The following is an 8,921-nucleotide window of genomic DNA, read 5'->3' on the forward strand; positions in this document are numbered from 1 at the left end:
TGCAAGACTTTCTCTAACGCAAATATACACATAAATGTGATTCAAAGTCTTAAAAATTGGTAAGTATGCAAAGTCTTTAAATTTTCTTGTTTATAACGACTAACACAAACTTTAAACGAGGTTTTACAAGTATATAATGAGTAACATATATTTACAAAGAGTTTTCAAAAGTATACAACCAATAATACAATACTTTGGAAATCTATTAAAGTCTCTGGAAATCACAAAAAGTATTTATTGAGTAAACTCCTGTTAGTTTTAATATGTTATCAAGGAAACAATTGCCTGGTGCAATTTTCCCTAATAGACTAACAAATCGACTAAGAAACTCAATTCCCTTGTTAAACCGATTATGTATGTACAACCGCTTATTTTGATAAGACCAAAATAAAGAATCAAAATTAAATCTATTTTTCTCATCAGGCTCTAATTATTCAGACAATAACTTAGACCTTTCTTTTAGACAAGACAAACACTAGGTTAGTTAACTAGTTTTTCTTGTCAAGGCATTCGGTTAGACTTGAATAACCGAATCCTCCAATTTGATAAGTTAACTAAGATCAGAATTAACTTAGTTTATCTTATTCAGAATCCAATTGGACTAAACAAATGATCTGTATTTCGTTAAGCCATAAACAGTTCATACAAACCAAATAAATTGACTTGCACAATTATTTTCTTAACCGGAAGCAATTGAAACAAACGTATACAATACAACACCGCAATCACACCGAATTTCGTTAAGCAAAAACATTTTATACCAAGCAATAAAGAAGATACCAACTCTAAATTCAAATAAATTGACACATTTTTTCTTAACCAGAAACAACTGAATCAAAGAAATCAATCCATACACAATAATGGACACATCAATCCAATAGTTAGTGCAATATTTGATTTTACTGATGTCTTATTTTTTTGTACTGGAAATCAATGGAAAAAGGGAAAATCTAAAAGAAATTGGAAGTAAATACTTGGTTGGTAGTTGCTTGAATGACTCCAATGGTTAAGGTAACGATAAAATCCAACATGAATGCAAAGAGCATCCCCGGCCTATGCAGCTGAATATCTTTTGGCAAAATGAAAAGCATTAAGAGACACAAACCAATGCTTCCACCCAATAGAATGAGATACCACCACTGAGGAACTTCTTCATAAGCCTTCATTAGTTTTGCATGATTTCACATTCACATTTTTCCATGCGGATGTAGTGTGAATGAAACAACAAGATTCGAAGGCAAGCAATATAAAATACCAACAATTTATTTGATACAGAATTTTCTGCTGTAGCAGAACATTGGGGAAATGCTTATGTTGAACAACACTAGAAAGAGGACATCATAGTATAAAAGATTCTAAAAGTGTTTCATAATGATTCAAAAGAACTACGTAATATATATATATATATATACCTGCCATGAAAGAGCGCAACATCAACTATAGTAGCTGAAAATCTTGCAAATCCTGACCCAGTTGAAAGAGCGGATAATGGGCCGAGAAATAACTTGCCATAATTTTCATAAGACGCAACGTTAAGATTATATTGTGGTGCCAGGATCTTGTCGGTTTCATATATTTGACCAGTGGAAGTGAAAAGGTTATTCGAAAACATAGGAAATTTTATGTAATCAAAAGTATTATATTCCCAATAACAAATAGGGATGATAATATTATGTAAATCAACATAATGAATCCAACTGCAATATTGAGAAATGAAACCCATGGTAAGCTGAAATTCCTGCTCAATCAAGAGTGAAAGCACATATACCAAGTCTAAACAAAAGAGGTTCTTGTAACCATATTACAAGTTCGTTTTGTTTCAACATGGATTTTTTGATTTTTATACATAACTTAATACGAATATGTTCATACTCATTTGATTTAATTTATCAATTTTCAATGTGAAAATTCTGATGTATTGAACTATTTTATTAAAAATCATCAAAATACAGTAGAACCTCTATATAAGAATATCCTAGGGACCACAAGAAATTATTCTTATATGGAGGTCTACCTTGAAGTGATCAATAAAAAATTGCTATATATGTACTTAGGAGAAAATATAATTACGCACAACAAACATCACAAAATACATAGGCAATACTAGTTAAATTTTGTTTAGTTTCACATATATGATACAGGAAGTTAAATAAGAAAACACAATGGACCTATGCAATACCTAAGAAAACATAAAAAAAAAATTAGTTTCACATATGCAATTTGTTTAGTTTCACATGTATTAGTTAAATATACGAAGTTTGGTAGTGACACAATCCACATGAAATTCAAAAACGATATAGAAAAATTGACAAATGTAATCATACGATCAAAGATATTTCAATGAGTCGTGCAAAAAAAAAACATCACACCTGCTAAAAGTAAAAGGATTTTCCAAATTAGTTAAAAAAATCTTTTTTGTCTTAAACTTTGATGTACGAAATGACCTATATTATCTATATATTATTATGAATTATTCTTATATGGAGGTAAGTTCCTTAAGACGGGACCAAAAAATAATATGACTTATTCCAATATGAAGTTTATTCTTAAATATAACTGGCCTAAATCGGGACCAGAGATTTTATTCTTATATGGAGGTTATTCCTATATGGAGTATTCTTATATAGAGGTTCTACTGTATATAAATAAAATAACCTCCTGATTCAAATAAATAATTTATTATCAGTTTAACAACTAAAACGTACTTCCAATTCCATATTATTTCAAAACAAAGTAGGTTACATATTCATATCTTATTCATCATGATCAACTTTCGACTTGTTCTTTTCTTTGTACGTTGTAGAAAACCTACCACCACTATTTGGAAGTGAGATCTTTCTTCTTTGTTGGATTTTGGAAAGTGTGTTGCTAGAATGGATTGTGGAAAGTGTGTTGTCATTTTGGTGGTTAGTTTACAAAGCTTAGTAAATAGTAAGATGTAAGCGTTGCTTGCCAATGCCACTTGTATGGACTGATTGTAAACTTTGCTATAGGAACTGAAAATTGTGGCTATAAGAAATCTGATTTTTGAAGGTGAACTATTGGATACAGGACGCTAGATAAATAATATTGGGTAGTTCAGTAAATGGTTCTAATTTTTAGGTTGACTTGTGAACCCACAACACAAGCTTTATGTGCTCTTGCATTACAATTAGGTCAAGGCGAAGAAAAGTCCACGGTCAGTTCTCTCTTTACGTCATTCCTTATTGTTTTAGGTCCATGAATTAGTTCTGGTCTTGGATGTTGTGGTTCTCAAAAGTCTCATCCTTTTGGTATATCACTCTTCTCATTGCTGGTCATGGCGGAAACGGGCCGAGCCTGCAAGTTTTTAGCCTTTTTTTATATTCCTCATATATTTCAAGTATTGTATTTATAATTCTTTTGTAAGGCCGATTAGAAATTAGAATGGCCTTCCAAATTTTTATCTTGTATTAACACACTCATATTGGTATTTATTTTAGACAACTTATAAACTGTGAGGCTATGTTTGTAGATATTACACAGACCCGTCTGGCACATTTTGGAAGTATGATGCAAATGCAATCGAATCAGGTTTTGAGGGAGAAGACAGCTCTGCAAGAGCAATTCAACAAGATCTTCAAAACCAATAATTGGTGAAGTAGGCTTAAGCCTGTGGGTCTGTATCAGTCTCTAACTCCGATGTTGCATTTTGTTGTGTTCTTAGATTTTCTATGCCAGTTCAACTATATTACTCAACAAAGAAATCGTCGTTGAATGTCTTGTCACATCACATGATTATTGGTAATATCTAATTGATCCTTTAAGTTACCCCGTTCAAAAATATTAATTTTGACTTCTTTTTGTCCCAAAATTGGACTCCTCAACCACTAAAGTCCTTACCGTATTCTGCCAACTCTCTCATTGATAAATACCTATACTTTGTCTTGTTCCTGGTATTACATTCTCATTGTCTTATGATTGTTACGATTAACTTATATTTATGTAGTTGAATTCGGGATTGGAGTTAAACTTTAGATAGAAAAGACCTTAGCTTCAGCCAGGTACAAAATGAAGGTTTAAGTTATGTGGATGCAATGGTATACTTGGGTTGCTTTACGTTGAACATTTTTTGAAATTAATTGTTGAATTTCTTGCAGGTGGTGATGGAAAGATAAATGCACTTGTTGCATACTTGTATTCTTTATTTACCCTTGCATCATGCAGTTTTTCCATTTTTGCAAGAAATATATATTTATGGAATCTTTTCCATTAAATTTTTCTTTTACTTACTTTCATTTTTGTTGTTTAATTAGGTTCAAAGGTCTTGTAGATGGTGGCATCAGTTTACTACCTTCAGGACAAACATTTTCTTAGGGATGATCTACAATACACCAGGGCTGGTCTTTGAATTTGCTTCAGTCGAGCTGCTAATGTAGGTTTGTTGTAGAGTTGTTGGTTCTATTTTCCTCTGTTTTGTTGGTTCTGATGCATGACGGTCTTCTTTTTGTGTGTTTATGACAGGGAAAAATAGACCCACTCATTGCTATTGTTGGTTATTTTTCAGGTAGTTTAGATTTGAAGCAAGCAGAGAGACAAACGCAGGTTTTAAGAGGCGGCTTCAGTGAAGAAAGCTGAATTAGCGGCCAAGATAGTTGCATCTGCATATGTGTCACGAAAAGGAGGTAAAACAATTACTTGTTCGTTCTCCTAATTTGGATCTTTTCTACAATTCTGTATGTAATTAACAGTCTTTGATTCACTAACTTTCTTGTTTGCAAATTCAGGGAGAAGTCCAAAACAGTTGGAAAGCGAAAAGTTTTGCAAGGTTATGAGCATACTGCTGTGGTCGCTTTGGCCTCATGTCATGCTTGATTTGTTCTTCTTCATTTTTCACATTTCATCAGAACTTGGGTTAACTAACAACTCAATGATTTATCGTTGTGCAGTCTACAAAGTGATGCATACTATTGGTCCGGTCTGCATGACTGTACATCCTCTTGCTCAAATGTAGTTGTAGTACGTAGTAAAATTCTGGGATTGATGCTCAAACTGAGTTTGTATTTGATTGTGTTAAGCCTTGGATTGTAATCGTTGGAAATGCAGTTTTAGCTCAGGGATGATAGTGAAAGATGATTTATGTCCATTCTTCTTAAATATTGCTCTATTTAAGTGTTATACGCATGGGTAACAAACTAATCTTCCTAAATATTTGATTCATCTGGTGTATGGTTCAGCAGCATGCTGATCCAAACTAGTGGCATGCTGCAACATGTACAAATAAAATGGAGTTTATAAAACCTATGGATATGTTTCAGCTTCTCAAGATCCTAACACGTATTCTTACCAAGGATATGGTGGTCCTGGATAATCAATATCACCAACAACAGGTAAGATCTCGTTCTTTCTCTCATTTTTCTGATTTTAAGTTTCAACATCTAATTTATCATGTAAACTATAGCCAAGTTGATGACTCTGTAACTTAATTTTGTTTTTGCTTCTTCCATTGATCTAATTAGATAGCCAGAATTAATGTTAATTGATTATTATAAAGTTGATTCTTCTTTGGATTACATACAGAATGTAGATAGTCTTTGTTGTAGTAAAATTATTAGATTCGAACAGATTCGAATGACCTTCACATAATGTTGTTTCAGTGTTATAGAGGGAAAAAAACCTTGTGTTTTAAAGGAGCAGATCTGTACCGTTAAGGACATTTCTCTCCAGAAAATGACTTTTAGACTTTGTTACTTCATATGGGAGAAGAGGTAAGCTTAAGTTAATGAGTGGCCATTGTTAGTCCTCTCTTTCTGTTTTAGGCAGACAAGATCATATACTTATTAGTTTTTCATGGGATATTTTCTTTTGTCTTAATTTTAATTTTGGTGAGTTTGTTTTGCTTGAGACATACAACTGGTACTCATATCTTTTATAATTGTGAATTATGATTTGGTTCGTAGGTGAACTATCACTTGTAGTCCCTAAGCAGTTGATGTTATGAGGAAATCTAATATTTTTATTACTTCAACAAAGGCTACTAACACTGGAGGGGTATGAATAACCATCCCATGAGATATTGTCATCTTCAGTTAGTGAAGCATTTATTACTAAGTTTGAGAATTTACTCTGATTATTTGGTACTTATCTACTAGGTTCATAGATCCAGTCTTCCTCGCTTACATTTGTTAGATACCCTTGGACGACATATCATTCTTTCATATGAAGTGCAATTAGCCGTGGGATACTGATTCCTATGCATGAAGTTTTATAGTTTTCTTAAAATTACTCTCATTATGAGCTCGAAAATTTTGGTCTTTCCGATCCATTACCCTTCCTGCAACTCAAAGTAGTCTGAGGTTTATAATTTGCTCCAGGATCTGATAGGTCATGTTTTTTTCTTCTATTCTTTTATGTTTCTGTAAAATTGAAGTACTATATAATGTGGAATACCATTTGGTGATCTTAGGTAACTGTTGAAGTAGTAGGAAGGGATGGGAATCCTGAAAACCCCACCCGTTCTTTTTCACATTTTCTGTTTTAGGTTTAAAGGACTTGTAGATGATGGCAGTAGATTACTACCTTTGGGACAAGCAGTGAGGTAATACTATTTCCTTAACATCTCAATTTTTTCCTTATGTTAACTTTGTCTCAGTTCACCATTGTGATTAGGTTCATCTCAAATATTGCAGATAAGTTTTGTTGGAATCCAGCGTGTGCTCAGGGATGTGTTATACTTGACAGATATGGGTCCACAAAAAGAACCAAACACATGTCTTTGCTATTTGTGAGGCGGTTCCAAAGAAGAAAGTTGATTCAACAACTCAGTGTAAACTAGGGTATTCAGACTCGCACCTGTCTTTAAGAAACATGTGACTCTATCAGCTAAGACTTGTATTGGTGCAAATTCAGGTTTTTTTTTTTGAAGCTAAGTGCAGGTTTGAAATTCTGCTATTTGAACATGTATGAATTGACAATGAATACCGGTTCTTGAATAAATGGACATTTGAATTTATGAATCCAGGTTTCATTTCATTGTAATTTGAATTTCATTTTAGTCTTAGTCAGACTTGTTTCATCTTAGATAGATTCAGTGCAGGCAAGTCATCCAATCTGAATCTATTATTTTTTTATATTAAAATGTATATCTACGACTGATGAAGGTCAGTCTTAATACCTTGACCTATAAAATCGATTGTTGATATAGGTTGTTCCGCGACCCGCATAGCCACGTCATAGATGAAAAAGACGCTCAAACAACAACCATTTCCGCGACGGTTAAAGCAAGTCATTTAATCGGATCTATGACTTGTCCTGGCGGTTGTGAAACTGCTCTTTTCCACTAGTGTTATGAGCCCCATAACTGAATGTCTTAGGAACAACTTTCCAATGGACGAAGGATGCATCATTTACGATTGAGAATATTAAGAAGTTGATGACTGAAGCTCCAGTATTAGCTCTTCCGACTTTGAAAAGTTGTTTGTGGTGGAGCGTGATACTTCTAATTTTGGAATTGGTGCCGTTTTAAGCAGCGTACTTCAGCGAGAAACTGAAAAAAGCCAAAAGGAAATACTCAACCTATGATATGGAATTCTATGCCCTAATCCGTGCTTTACAACATTGGAGATATTATCTTGTCCATAAAAATACTTTGTTGTTTATTCGGATCATGAAGCTTTACGTTGTTTGCAGACCCAAAATAAATTGAAACCTCGTCATGCAAAATGGGCTGACTATCTTCAAGAGTTTACCTTTTCCTTGAAACACAAATCTGGTGCAGCGAACAAGGTGGCTGACGCTCTTAGTCGCCGACATATGCTGGTGACGTCGATGCAAGCTCACGTGGTCGGTTTTGAAGAGATTAAAGGACAATATTCAACTGACCCAAACTTCACTTCAGGTATACCTTTGTCATCATCAATAACTCCAGGTATACCTTTTGTCATCCATGGTGGTTATTTCTTTCGAGGAAACTAATTGTGTATTCCTATTATCTCTTTAAGAGAAAAAAATCATTAGGGAGCTTCATGGTGGAGGATTAGAAGGTCATTGGGGACTGGACAAGACTCTAAAGGCCATAATGAGTCGTTATTATTGGCAGGATTAGCAGGTCATTGGGCATAATTATAACTCTCCAAAGCTTTAGCTTTCTCTTGGATCCCTTGGGAGCATATTGATACGATTGTTGTTCCCTATTTCCTGGAACAACACATGATCCGTTGTTACTAGCCATCGTTCTTGTCACATCAAAAACTTCCCTTGTTTGGAAAGACGCTGCATCAACCCTGAGCGAAGATGGACATATATGCCTTGCTTGCTAGCAGAAAACATGTTAGAGAAAAAAACAACAACCTGGAGTTGGAGTCCGGGAGATCGAGTTAGAGGCCTCAGGGCTTTAGACTACGAGACATTAAAAAGGCACGTTTCCAAAAATTATTCCCCATTTATACCCTTCTCGTGGGTGCTTCCTGTCCTAGTTAGCAATTCGGGGTACGGGTAGTAGTTCGAGACGGCATACGCACGTGAATTATACGGATTCAGATAGGTCGGTTTCGGTCAAAAATCCGGTCAACGGTTCGTTGTTCGGACAATAGTTCGGAACGACATCCGTACGTGTATATTCGGTTTATAAATGTGAGTTCGGCACTTAAAATTCAGCTTACATATATGATAAATTGATAAGTATTATGACCTTATTACGAGACTAATTTTATTTGTATATGATTTATCAGATGGAAAAAAAACATTTTAGCGTGATTATTTAACAAGAAGTAAACAATTTAATCGCATAAATGTATTACAAAACGAGTTTACTTTTAAACAAAAATCAACACATAAAACACTGGTTAAACAACTACCAATATAAAATTTTAACTGAATTATTGTATTTAAATATAAAGTATATAGAAAATCAAACAAAAACCAATCAACAAAACTCTGGTTAGAGAGTTACCTAGGGAGAGCGA

Source organism: Papaver somniferum, unplaced genomic scaffold (assembly GCF_003573695.1).
Source record: "Papaver somniferum cultivar HN1 unplaced genomic scaffold, ASM357369v1 unplaced-scaffold_131, whole genome shotgun sequence".
Lineage (NCBI taxonomy): Eukaryota > Viridiplantae > Streptophyta > Magnoliopsida > Ranunculales > Papaveraceae > Papaver > Papaver somniferum.